At 50.2% G+C, this 13,751-nt stretch overlaps 1 protein-coding gene across 7 annotated transcripts in view; it reads right to left on the bottom strand.

Annotated features, from left to right (window-relative positions):
- LOC122932724 (gastrula zinc finger protein XlCGF26.1-like) overlaps positions 1-13,020 on the bottom strand; it is a 43,386-nt gene extending 30,366 nt beyond the window's left edge. Inside the window, exons 1-3 of one of the 7 annotated variants that reach the window (XM_044287310.1) lie at positions 12,942-12,989; positions 12,533-12,668; positions 9,876-9,932 (exon numbers count right to left, since the gene is read on the bottom strand). The gene's annotated coding sequence lies outside the window, so the exon portion shown is untranslated. Of the gene's footprint in view, positions 1-9,875; positions 9,933-11,396; positions 11,522-11,801; positions 12,364-12,532; positions 12,669-12,941 lie in introns of those variants that run through there. The other 6 variants (XM_044287307.1, XM_044287306.1, XM_044287305.1 and 3 more) reach the window with 6 other exon arrangements.
- Between the last annotated feature and the right edge of the window lie 731 nt (positions 13,021-13,751).

Genomic DNA, 13,751 nt, shown 5'->3' with positions numbered 1-13,751 from the left:
GCCCCCCTTGTCGGTCTGCACACTTTTGAAAGCCATAGCAGTTGGTACCTATGTTTCGTCATCATCCGAGACGTGCTGCGGTGGTCCTCCCATGTACTCATCTTGAAAGATAAGTGGTTGGGCATCGGTACACTCAATATCTTCCACTTCTGGAGCAGGGCTAGGGGGATGGTCCTGGGAAACTCTGCTAACAGAGTCATCAAAAAGCAGAAGAGATGCTGCATGACTTGGGGCTCATGAGCTGGAGGTTCATGGAGACCCAGAGGTGACAACGATCACTGGCCTCCACGACACTTTATATAAACATGCCTGTATAGTGGACAGCTTCAAAGGGGTTTATTACTTTATGATAGGGGCACGCTTCCGGAGGGTAGGGGCAAGCTGCTCTCCATGCCTCGCTGTCAGTGGGAAAATCCACAAATCTTACTCCGGTCATAACTCGAAAATAAAACTCAATAGACAATATTGAGGTACGCCATTTTAACGGTCAGGAGGTGACAGTGCCACACATACCAAAATCCAACCACTTATGTTAAATCCTGGCTCAGGAAATCAGTTCTTCTGATTGGGGTCACGTGGACACCCTGTGTTTGGTACAACTGTGACCCCAATACGGAGAGCTGAAAAATGAGCCCACAATTATCGGGCGGGCATTCTCCTGTGTAGAGTTATGGTCAGAAATCCATTTTAGACCACATTTCAGCATGACTGACCTGTCATAAAAGTCACAGCCAACCCATATGTCACGCCCTAAAGGTGGGTTTACAGACTGCCTGGACCAATTCTTATAAATTGGACAGAGCAGATTGTACTCGTTTCCCATTTTGAGGCCAATCTGATTGAATGAGGATCCGTGTCTTTCTGTCTTGCCTCAGGACCTAATAGCTGCAAGTCTCTGTGTGAGGAAAGTAGGTGTCAGTTTTATTTCATCCTTTTTATTTTAATAACTGTTCTGTGTATATTACAACCAATTATTTAACCTAGCACAGGCAATATTTTTTAAGGCAATTAGAGTTACTAATTTTCAGCCACCTGTTTGCTTTAAAATGCGAATCTATGAAGTTTAGTAGTTGTAAGAAGGAACCGGCAACAATTTGATCTCCCGTGCAATCTGGTAGATTGTAGGAAGCAAGGTGATCAAATTCGATAGTGTGTAGTGTCAGTACTTGTCCCGATTGAATGCTGGTACCTGATCCCGGTCTGATCAGGTACTGCGACCTGAGGAATCGAGCAGGATCCTGACAACGATGTTCAACGCATAGGAGATATTTTAATAGTTCTCACTTTTTTGGGCGTGGTGATATAAAATATATAAACAATAAAAAAAATTACATATGTCAAATTGGGCAAAGGGGTGATTTAAACTTAATATTTTTATTTATTTTTTTACTTTATTTTTTATTTAATAACTATTTCCCCCCTTAGGGGCTAGAACCTGGGATCTTTCATCCCTTGTCCTATTCACTCTGATAGAGCTCTATCAGGGTCAATAGGATCTTACACTGTCCCTGCTGACCTGTGCATAGTGCACACAGCAGCCCTGACTATGGCAGCCAGGGCTTCAGTAGCGTCCTGGCTGCCATGGTAACCGATCACAGCCCCAGGATTACACTGCTGGGGCTCCGATCGGAACTGCCACTGCCTCCAATGATTATAATATTTAAGAGGGGGGGGGGGGTTGGGAGCGCACTGCGCCACCAATGATTCTACTTTATAATACTGGGGGGTTTCGGCACCACCAATGAATAGAGTTTATGCTTAATACAAACGCAGGCTGCGCTGTGGGTGCTGGCCATATCCCATACCCGGCAACCAGCCTCTATGACTGCGCACTACGATCCGCCGCTATTAACCCCTCAGGTGCGGCACAAAACATCCCAAACATGCTCAATGGGTGACATGTCCGGTGAGTATGCTGGCAATGCAAGAACTGGGATGTTTTCAGCTTCCAGGAATTGTGTACAGATCCTTGCAATATGGGGCCGTGCATTATCATGCTCCAACAGGAGGTGATGTTGTGAATGAATGGCACAACAATGGGCCTCGGGATCTCGTCACAGTATCTCTGTGTGCATTCAAAATGCCATCAATAAAATGCACCTGTGTTCATTGTCCATACCATACACCTGCCCATACCATAACCCCACCGCCACCATGGGCCACTCGATCCACAACGTTGACGTCAGCAAACCGCTCAGCTCCACACGCTATCTGAAAATCTATTTGCCCATAACAGTGAAAATCGTGACTCATCCGTGAACAGACGCCATCGAATGTGAGCATTTGCCCACTCATCGGTTATGACGACGAATTGCAGTCAGGTCCAGACCCCGATGAGGATGACGAGCATGCAGATGAGCTTCCCTGAGAAGGTTTCTGACAGTTTGTGCAGAAATTCTTTGGTTATGCAAACCGATTGTTGCTGCAGCTGTCTGGGTGGCTGGTCTCAGACGATCATGGGGGTGAACATGCTGGATGTGGAGGTCCTGGGCTGGTGTGGTTACATGTGGTCTGTGGTTGTGAGGCCGGTTGGATGTACAGCCAAATTCTCTGAAACGTCTTTGGAGACGGCTTATGGTAGAGAAATGAACATTCATTGCACGGGCAACAGCTCTGATAGACATTCCTGCAGTCAGCATGCCAATTGCACGATCCCTCAAATGTTGCGACATCTGTGGCATTGTGCTGTGTGACCAAACGGCACATTTCAGAGTGTCCTTTTATTGTGGGCAGTCTAAGGCACACCTGTGCAATATTCATGCTGTCTAATCAGCACCTTGATATGTCACACCTGTGAGATGGAATGGATTATCTCGGCAAAGGAGAAGCGCTCACTAACACAGATTTAGACAGATTTGTGAACAATATTTGAGAGTAATGGGTCTTGTGTATGTAGAAAATGTTTCAGATCTTTGAGTTCAGTTCATGCACAATGGGAGCAAAACCAAAAGTGTTGGGATTCTATTTTTGTTTAATGTATATATAAAAATGAGTTTCTGTCTGCCCTGACGTCTGTCTGTTCTGCGTGACCAAACAACTGAACCAATCTTCACCAAATTTGGCACACAGGTACATCAGGTGTCCAGGAAGGTTTTAGACCAGGTCTAAGCTCTCTAGGACGTACCGTTCCCAATATATTCCCGAAAAATTACCTGCATTTGCCAATACAAGCCTGCAAGTCTTTCTCTTCAAATCCCAACTGCCATACACACGGTCACATGTTTCTTATCAGCCAATAGAAGCCCGCAGGCCCTTAGTCTCCACATACACACAGTTTTACTCCAGGTTTCCATAACAACCCAGCCATTTTTCTTCACTGCTGTAGGTCAGCTTTAGGCTAGGGCTACACAACGACATGTGCTGCTTGACAATATGTCTCACGACACATAGGGCACAACTACACTGCGACATTGATGTCACACGACAATTTTTATAATTATAGTCTATGGTGTTGCTCTGCCACATGCTGCGACTGAAGCGACATTCATAGAAAAATCCATCTTGGATGGATTTTTTGCGAGTGGCGTGTCGCAGTCGCAGCATGTGCAATAGCACAGTGTGACACCATAGCCTATCATTATAAAAATTGTTGTGCGAAAAAGCGCTAGACTTAAAGGGGCCGGGCGCTGAGGTCACTGTTATGGGGCAAGGGCCACTATTAAAGGGGCAGGTGCTGTAGGGGTCACTGTTAAGGGGACAAGGGCTACTGGAGCGGTGGAGCTCACCGTAAGGGTCCATTCACACATCCGTAGTGTGTTTTGCGGATCCACAAAACACGGACACCGGCAATGTGCGTTCCGCATTTTGCGGACTGCACATCGCCGGCACTAATAGAATAGGACATGTTCTATTTTTTCGGGGGGGGGGGGGGAATCTGTGGATGACGGACACTGTTACGGGGGGGGGGGGAGATCTGTGGGTGGCACTGTTAGACCGGGGGATCTGTGGGTGGCACTGTTAGACCGGGAGATCTGTGGGTGGCACTGTTAGACCGGGGGATCTGTGGGTGGCACTGTTAGACCGGGGGATCTGTGGGTGGCACTGTTAGACCGGGGGATCTGTGGGTGGCACTGTTAGACCGGGGGATCTGTGGGTGGCACTGTTAGACCGGGGGATCTGTGGGTGGCACTGTTAGACCGGGGGATCTGTGGGTGGCACTGTTAGACCGGGGGATCTGTGGGTGGCACTGTTAGACCGGGGGATCTGTGGGTGGCACTGTTAGACCGGGGGATCTGTGGGTGGCACTGTTAGACCGGGGGATCTGTGGGTGGCACTGTTAGACCGGGGGATCTGTGGGTGGCACTGTTAGACCGGGGGATCTGTGGGTGGCACTGTTAGACCGGGGGATCTGTGGGTGGCACTGTTAGACCGGGGGATCTGTGGGTGGCACTGTTAGACCGGGGGATCTGTGGGTGGCACTGTTAGACCGGGGGATCTGTGGGTGGCACTGTTAGACCGGGGGATCTGTGGGTGGCACTGTTAGACCGGGGGATCTGTGGGTGGCACTGGTATATACCATATGTGCCATCCACAGACCCCCCCCAGCCCATAACAATGCCATCCACAGACCCTCACAGCCCATAATAGTGCCCTCCACAGACCCTCCTAGCCCATAACTGTGCCATCCACAGATGTCCCCCATAAAAATGTCATCCACAGATCCCCCGCCGCTCCAGTATACAAATATAAGATGTCTTATTCAATTAATAGTTATTAAACATGCCCCCCAACTCCTAATAGTACCTTACATCCTAACCGCTTCAGTACAATGGAGGCAGGCAGGCCGGGCGGCCGGCGCGTCACTCACTGACGTCACTTGCCTGCGCCGCCTGCTTCATTCATAAAGTAGGTGGCGCAGGCACGTGACATCAGGGAGTTACGCTGCCGCCCGCCCGTCCTGCATTGTACTGAAGCGGTTAGGATTTAAGGTACAGTTAGGAATGAAGGGGCATATTTTAATAATAGTACAGTGACTGCACCGCCCCTATTGCCGGCCCCCAGCTCCTCCTCCCAGTCCCTCCCCGAGTCCCCGCTCGCTCGTACATCGCAGCTTGCGATGTAAAACTGACAGCATTCGCCGTATAAGACGCAGGGGCATTTTTCCCCCATTTTGGGGGGAGAAAAAGTGTGTCTTATACAGCGAAAAATACAGTAACAACCAATGAAATAAATCGATCCAATGGTTATGTGCAGCCCTGAAAATATACCTGAGTATCGATAAATTATATTCGAGACCAAGACCGAATGTCCCACACCTGGTTTCAGCGGTGTCCCGCCTGAGCAGAGTGAGTAGCGGCGTCTCGCTACAGAGTTACTTGCAAGGAAAATTCTTTACCTTATAATCGACTGAGGTTTTCATCCAGACCTTAAAAGGGATTCTGTCACCTCCCCTCAGCCAAAAAACGATTTAAAAGCAGCCATGCAGCACAGCTTACCTGGATTAAGCTGTGCTCTTTTATCTTGAAATCCGTCCAGCAGTTACTGCAAAAAACGACTTTGATCGATATGTAAATGTGTCCTGAAGGTGCCCAGAGGGGCGTTTTTTTCTTCTTAGAGAGCCCAGTACCGCCCCTCTTTCAGTGCCCAGCCCGCCTTCCTTGTACTTTCTAACCGCCGCCCCCAGCCTGCCACAGCCTCTCCTGCCTCTCCTCCCCCTCCCTCACGCCGAACGAAGTCTCGCACAGGCGCAGTACCCACTGAGGGCTGCGCCTGTGCGATCATCAGGAGACTGAGGGCGGCAGCTTCATCTTCGTCACTGGGCATGCGCCGAGCCCAGTGACGTCCGATGTTAGCTCTTTCCCTCAGTCAGCCTGGTAGGAAGCGCAGAGGATTGCCGATCGGCTGCTGCACCCTGCACTTTCTCCAGTCTGCCTGCCACAGTGAAGACGGCCAGCGATTTCTTTCCCCACCCTCCCTTCAGGAAATAAATAAGTATTTGTTTTTGCTCAGTGAAAATGTATAAATTCAGTAAAGCTTTACTTAATATAATAAGACCTAATTCGCCCCAACAAATACTTATTTCTTTCCTGAAGGGAGGGTGGGGAAAGAAATCGCTGGCCGTCTTCACTGTGGCAGGCAGACTGGAGAAAGCGCAGGGTGCAGCAGCGATCGGCAATCCTCTGCGCTTCCTACCAGGCTGACTGAGGGAAAGAGCTAACATCGGACGTCACTGGGCTCGGCGCATGCCCAGTGACGAAGATGAAGCTGCCGCCCTCAGTCTCCTGATGATCGCACAGGCGCAGCCCTCAGTGGGTACTGCGCCTGTGCGAGACTTCGTTCGGCGTGAGGGAGGGGGAGGAGAGGGGGGATAGGCTGTGGCAGGCTGGGGGCGGCGGTTAGAAAGTACAAGGAAGGCGGGCTGGGCACTGAAAGAGGGGCGGTACTGGGCTCTCTAAGAAGAAAAAAACGCCCCTCTGGGCACCTTCAAGACACATTTACATATCGATCAAAGTCGTTTTTTGCAGTAACTGCTGGACGGATTTCAAGATAAAAGAGCACAGCTTAATCCAGGTAAGCTGTGCTGCATGGCTGCTTTTAAATCGTTTTTTGGCTGAGGGGAGGTGACAGAATCCCTTTAAGGTGTTCTCACTCCCCGAATATGCCTCTGTTAATACAGCATTTGCTTAATGGGGAGATTGAAGACGGCTCTGTAAATCGATTTAGCGTCACTGCTTGGGGTCCACCTCTGGTCAGTTAATGGTCGATTATAGGTACTGGGTCTTTCGGTATAAAGATGGGGGGTGTAGCACCAGATGCGTTTCGGGGTCCAACGTTTACCCCTTCCTCAGTGGTATCACAGTGACGGAAGTCTCTGATACAACACCACTGCGGAATTTTAACCAAAAGGCCGGGATCCATTGGCCCAAGCAGTGGCGCTAAATCGATTTACAGAGCCGTCTTCAATCTCCCGATTAAACAAATGCTGTATTAACAGAGGCATATTCGGGGAGTGAGAACACCTTTAAGGTCTGGACGAAAACCTCAGTCGATTATAAGGTAAAGAATTTTACTTGCAAGTAACTCTGTAGCAAGACGCCGCTACTCACTCTGCTCCGGCGGGACACCGCTGAAACCAGGTGTGGGACATTCGGTCTTGGTCTCGAATATAATTTATCGATACTCGGGTATATTTTCAGGGCTGCACATAACCATTGGATCGATTATTTCATTGGTTTTTATATTAAAGAATATCGAACACTCTGCTTCCTATGGCATTGAATATCTAGTCGATTTTTTTGTACTGAACATCCAAATAGCTAGAATACTGCCACTACTATTATATGGAATATTGATACCGATTATATACTGTACTGTATATCCAATTGAATATTGTTAACAGTTTGGTTGTTGCCAATATTTACTTTATTATATTGCCCATTTATTTGTTTTAACATTAAATAAAAACTCAGATTTGTTCAAACCACATGGTCACGGTTTCTTTCGAGTGCCCTGTTCACAATTATACATTTACTTATCTATTATTGAGTGAGTGGCCTCAATTTACAGGTGCACCTGCTGGTGTCCATTTCTCCTAGTGCGACATCTCATCTATTGAAGTATTAAAAAGTGAAAGTTTGATTTATGAGTATTATTCTGTCCCATTACTTTTGGTCCCTTAAAAAGTGGGAGGCACAGATGCAAACTGCTGTAATTCCTGCACCGTTCACATGATTTGGATGTAAATACCTCAAATTAAAGCTGACAGTCTGCAGGTAAAGCACATCTTGTTCGTTTCATTTCAAATCCATCGTGGTGGTGTATAGAGCCAAAAATGTTAGAATTCTGTCCATGTCCCAATATTTATGGACCTGACTGTATATATAATTACACACACATAATAATTAGGGAGGAGCCGACTTGTGTTATCACGTTTGGCGCACAAGGTTCGGGTTATCTGAGAATTCCGTTATGGATTCCGCGACCAGTCGCTCGTCCCTAGTAATAATACATAGACGAGACCTAGACTTCAGATCCTGAGGGGATCCGGTCCCTGCCGCTCAGTGTCCTATTAGAAGTAGTAATAAGGCAATGACTGATCCCCCTTCATATGTCTATGGGGGGTCCCTGTGAGCAGGTCTGTGTGTATATATATACATACACACTCACCTAAATAATTTTTAGGAACACCTGTTCTATTTCTCATTAATGCGATTATCTAGTCAACCAATCACATGGCAGTTGCGTCAATGCATGTAGGGTTGTGGTCCTGGTCAAGACAATCTCCTGAACTCCAAACTGAATGTCAGAATGGGAAAGAAAGGTGATTTAAAGGGATTCTGTCACCTCCCTTCAGCCAAAAAACGATTTAAAAGCAGCCATGCAGCACAGCTTACCTGGATTAGGCTGTGCTCTTTTATCTTGAAATCCGTCCAGCAGTTACTGCAAAAAACGACTTTGATTGATATGTAAATGTGTCCTGAAGGTGCCCAGAGGGGCGTTTTTTTCTTCTTAGAGAGCCCAGTACCGCCCCTCTTTCAGTGCCCAGCCCGCCTTCCTTGTACTGTCTAACCGCCGCCCCCAGCCTGCCACAGCCTCTCCTGCCTCTCCTCCCCCTCCCTCACGCCGAACGAAGTCTCGCACAGGCGCAGTACCCACTGAGGGCTGCGCCTGTGCGATCATCAGGAGACTGAGGGCGGCAGCTTCATCTTCGTCACTGGGCATGCGCCGAGCCCAGTGACGTCCGATGTTAGTTCTTTCCCTCAGTCAGCCTGGTAGGAAGCGCAGAGGATTGCCGATCGGCTGCTGCACCCTGCGCTTTCTCCAGTCTGCCTGCCACAGTGAGGACGGCCAGCGATTTCTTTCCCCACCCTCCCTTCAGGAAAGAAATAAGTATTTGTTGGGGCGAATTAGGTCTTATTATATTAAGTAAAGCTTTACTGAATTTATACATTTTCACTGAGCAAAAACAAATACTTATTTCTTTCCTGAAGGGAGGGGGGGGAAAGAAATCGCTGGCCGTCTTCACTGTGGCAGGCAGACTGGAGAAAGCGCAGGGTGCAGCAGCCGATCGGCAATCCTCTGCGCTTCCTACCAGGCTGACTGAGGGAAAGAACTAACATCGGACGTCACTGGGCTCGGCGCATGCCCAGTGACGAAGATGAAGCTGCCGCCCTCAGTCTCCTGATGATCGCACAGGCGCAGCCCTCAGTGGGTACTGCGCCTGTGCGAGACTTCGTTCGGCGTGAGGGAGGGGGAGGAGAGGGAGGAGAGGCTGTGGCAGGCTGGGGGCGGCGGTTAGAAAGTACAAGGAAGGCGGGCTGGGCACTGAAAGAGGGGCGGTACTGGGCTCTCTAAGAAGAACAAAACGCCCCTCTGGGCACCTTCAGGACACATTTCCTTATCGATCAAAGTAGTTTTTTGCAGTAACTGCTGGACGGATTTCAAGATAAAAGAGCACAGCCTAATCCAGGTAAGCTGTGCTGCATGGCTGCTTTTAAATCGTTTTTTGGCTTAGGGGAGGTGACAGAATCCCTTTAAGCAATTTTGAGCGTGGCATGGTTGTTGGTGCCAGACGGCCGGTCTGAGTATTTCACAATCTGCTCAGTTACTGGGATTTTCACGCACAACCATTTCTAGGGTTTACAAAGAATGGTGTGAAAAGGGAAAAACCTCCAGTATGCGGCCGTCCTGTGGGCGAAAATGTCCTTGTTGATGCTAGAGGTCAGAGGAGAATGGGCCGACTGATTCAAGCTGATAGAAGAGCAACGTTGACTGAAATAACCACTCGTTACACCCGAGGTCTGCAGCAAAGCATCTGTGAAGCCACAACACGCACAACCTTGAGGCGGATGGGCTACAACAGCAGAAGACCCCACCAGGTACCACTCATCTCCACTACAAATAGGAAAAAGAGGCTACAATTTGCACAGGCTCACCAAAATTGGACTGTTGAAGACTGGAAAAATGTTGCCTGGTCTGATGAGTCTCGATTTCTGTTGAGACATTCAAATGGTAGAGAAACAGAATGAGAACATGTATCCATCATGCCTTGTTACCACTGTGCAGGCTGGTGGTGTAATGGTGTGGGGGATGTTTTCTGGGCACACTTTAGGCCCCTTAGTGCCAATTGGCCATCGTTTAAATGCCACGGGCTACCTGAGCATTGTTTCTGACCATGTCCATCCCTTCATGACCACCATGTACCCATCCTCTGATGGCTACTTCCAGCAGGATAATGCACCATGTCACAAAGCTCGAATCATTTCAAATTGGTTTCTTGAACATGACAATGAGTTCACTGTACTAAAATGGCCCCCACAGTCACCAGATCTCAACCCAATAGAGCATCTTTGGGATGTGGTGGAACGGGAGCTTCGTGCCCTGGATGTGCATCCCTCAAATCTCCATCAACTGCAAGATGCTATCCTATCAATATGGGCCAACATTTCTAAAGAATGCTATCAGCACCTTGTGGAATCAATGTTACGTAGAATTAAGGCAGTTCTGAAGGCAAAAGGGGGTCCAATACTGTATTAGTATGGTGTTCCTAATAATTCTTTAGGTGAGTGTATATATATACCACTGACTCCCTGTCTCCATCACACGTTCCCCAGCCGTCAGCGCACTAGTGTGTCCCCCTCCCGCGCAGCATATGAGGGGCCACATAACGGTCACACAGACTGCGCTGTCGGCTGCGGAGTCCTTACAGGCCGGGGCTCTCCGGGTCAGGGGTCGGAGGTCAGAGCAGTCTGCTAAACCTTGCCGGTGTTCTAAAAAATGTCCCTTCCCTCGTCACTTCCGGCCGCACCGGACATGATGTTCCCAGCTTTGTAAGGAGGTGTGCAGCTCCGCGCAGGCGCACAACGACGGGGTAGGGAAGTTTCACAGCAGAGTTGTTGAGAAGCAATGCGCTTGCGCCGTACCTCTCAGCAGGACACCGGCCGACACTGCGCATGCGCCGGGAGCCTCAGCAGCATTATAGGGTAGGAAAAAATTATGGGCCAGTGCGCACGCGCGGCCTCTGATCATATGGATGTTCAGTATGAGAGACCTCCCTGTCCGCCGCGCATGCGCACTGGCTCATAATTTTTTCCTACCCTATAACGCTGCTGAGGCTCCCGGCGCATGCGCAGTGTCGGCCGGTGTCCTACTGAGAGGTACGGCGCAAGCGCATTGCTTCTCAACAATTCTGCTGTGAAATTTCCCTACCCGGTCATTGTGCGCCTGCGCGGCGCCGCACACCTCCTTACAAAGCTGGGAACGTCATGTCCGGTGCGGCCTCTCACACACAGCGCTGCTGCTGGGGCTACACCCGGCAGGGGAAGCAGCAGACAGAAGGATGGGGGGCTATGGGGGTCCGCCAGTGAGTCATGTGATATAAATGTACAAGAAACAACCATGAGCGAATCCAACCATCTGTCAGATGAGAGACACTTCTGTATCACCTCAGTACTTACAGGAAAGTCCTAACAGGAAGGAATCTGAGGGGGGATCGGGTCCCTGCGTCACCGGGTGGTATCTGCCGGACAGCGCGCGCCTGCTGTACTACTGCGCATGTCCTGAAGGGGGATCCGGTCCCTGCCGCTCAGTGTCCTATTAGTAATAAGGCAATGACTGATCCCCCTTCATATGTCTATGGGGGTCTGAAGTCTGTGGGAGGCCGCTGTGAGCAGGTCTGTGTATATATATATATACCACTGACTCCCTGTCTCCCGGCTACATCACACGTTCCCCAGCCGTCAGCGCACTAGTGTGTCCCCCTCCCCCCAGCATATGAGGGGCCACATAACGGTCACACAGACTGCGAGCGAATCCAACCATCTGTCAGATGAGAGACACTTCTGTATCACCTCAGTACTTACAGGAAAGTCCTAACAGGAAGGAACCTGAGGGGGGATCCGGTCCCTGCGTCACCAGGTGGTATCTGCCGGACAGCGCGAGCCTGCTGTACTACTGCGCATGTCCTGAAGGGGGATCGGGTCCCTGCGTCACAAGGTGGTATCTGCCGATCAGCGCGAGCCTGCTGTACTACTGCGCATGTCCTGAAGGGGGATCGGGTCCCTGCGTCACAAGGTGGTATCTGCCGATCAGCGCGAGCCTGCTGTACTACTGCGCATGTCCTGAAGGGGGATCGGGTCCCTGCGTCACAAGGTGGTATCTGCCGATCAGCGCGAGCCTGCTGTACTACTGCGCATGTCCTGAGGGGGGGATCGGGTCCCTGCGTCACCAGGTGGTATCTGCCGGACAGCGCGCGCCTGCTGTACTACTGCGCATGTCCTGAGGGGGGATCCGGTCCCTGCCGCTCAGTGTCCTATTAGAAATAGTAATAAGGCAATGACTGATCCCCTTCATATGTCTATGGGGGTCTGAAGTCTGTGGGAGGCCGCTGTGAGCAGGTCTGTGTATATATATATACCACTGTCTCCCTGTCTCCCGGCTACATCACACGTTCCCCAGCCGTCAGCGCACTAGTGTGTCCCCCTCCCCCCCCCCCCCCGCAGCATATGAGGGGCCACATAACGGTCACACAGACTGTGAGCGAATCCGACCGTCTGTCAGATGAGAGACACTTCTGTATCACCTCAGTACTTACAGGAAAGTCCTAACAGGAAGGAATCTGAGGGGGGATAGGGTCCCTGCGTCACCAGGTGGTATCTGCCGATCAGCGCGAGCCTGCGGTACTACTGCGCATGTCCTGAAGGGGGATCCGGTCCCTGCCGCTCAGTGTCCTATTAGAAATAGTAATAAGGCAATGACTGATCCCCCTTCATATGTCTATGGGGGTCTGAAGTCTGTGGGAGGCCGCTGTGAGCAGGTCTGTGTATATATATATACCACTGACTCCCTGTCTCCCGGCTACATCACACGTTCCCCAGCCGTCAGCGCACTAGTGTGTCCCCCTCCCCCCAGCATATGAGGGGCCACATAACGGTCACACAGACTGCGAGCGAATCCGACCGTCTGTCAGATGAGAGACACTTCTGTATCACCTCAGTACTTACAGGAAAGTCCTAACAGGAAGGAATCTGAGGGGGGATCGGGTCTCTGCGTCACCAGGTGGTATCTGCCGGACAGCGCGAGCCTGCTGTACTACTGCGCATGTCCTGAGGTCACACTGACCGCTAACAGAATGTATGGGCTAACGGGAGGAGGTTTACTAGAATGTATGGGCAAACGGGAGGTGGTTCACTAGAATGTATGGGCAAACGGGAGGTGGTTTACTAGAATGTATGGGCTGACGGGAGGTGGTTCACTAGAATGTATGGGCAAACGGGAGGTGGTTTACTAGAATGTATGGGGAAATCGGAGGTGGTTCACTAGAATGTATGGGCTAATGGGAGGTGGCTTACTAGAATGTATGGGCAAACGGGAGGTGGTGTACTAGAATGTATGGGCTAATGGGAGGTGGTTCACTAGAATGTATGGGCTAATGGGAGGTGGTTCACTAGAATGTATGGGCTAATGGGAGGTGGTTCACTAGAATGTATGGGCTAACGGGAGGAGGTTCACTAGAATGTATGGGCTAACGGGAGGTGGTTCGCTAGAATGTATGGGCTGACGGGAGGTGGTTCGGTGTCTGGAGGAGTAGAGAAGGGTCAGTCCCCGGACATAGAGCTCCACTAATGTGCACTGAGACAAGACGTTAGGGGACCGGACAGCGGGTCTGTTACTGAGAGATACAGATTACCTGCACCCAGTGTTACCGCCTCCCCCAGCAAAAAATAACGGCCAAGTTAAGCCACACCCCAAATGGGGTGTGGTTGTGGGCGTGACTTCTCACAGGGTGTTAAGTTGCTATATTCACACGACCG

The sequence above is a fragment of the Bufo gargarizans genome, chromosome 3 (genome assembly GCF_014858855.1).
Source record: "Bufo gargarizans isolate SCDJY-AF-19 chromosome 3, ASM1485885v1, whole genome shotgun sequence".
Classification (NCBI taxonomy): domain Eukaryota; kingdom Metazoa; phylum Chordata; class Amphibia; order Anura; family Bufonidae; genus Bufo; species Bufo gargarizans.
This window is presented reverse-complemented; position numbering and strand designations above follow the sequence as displayed.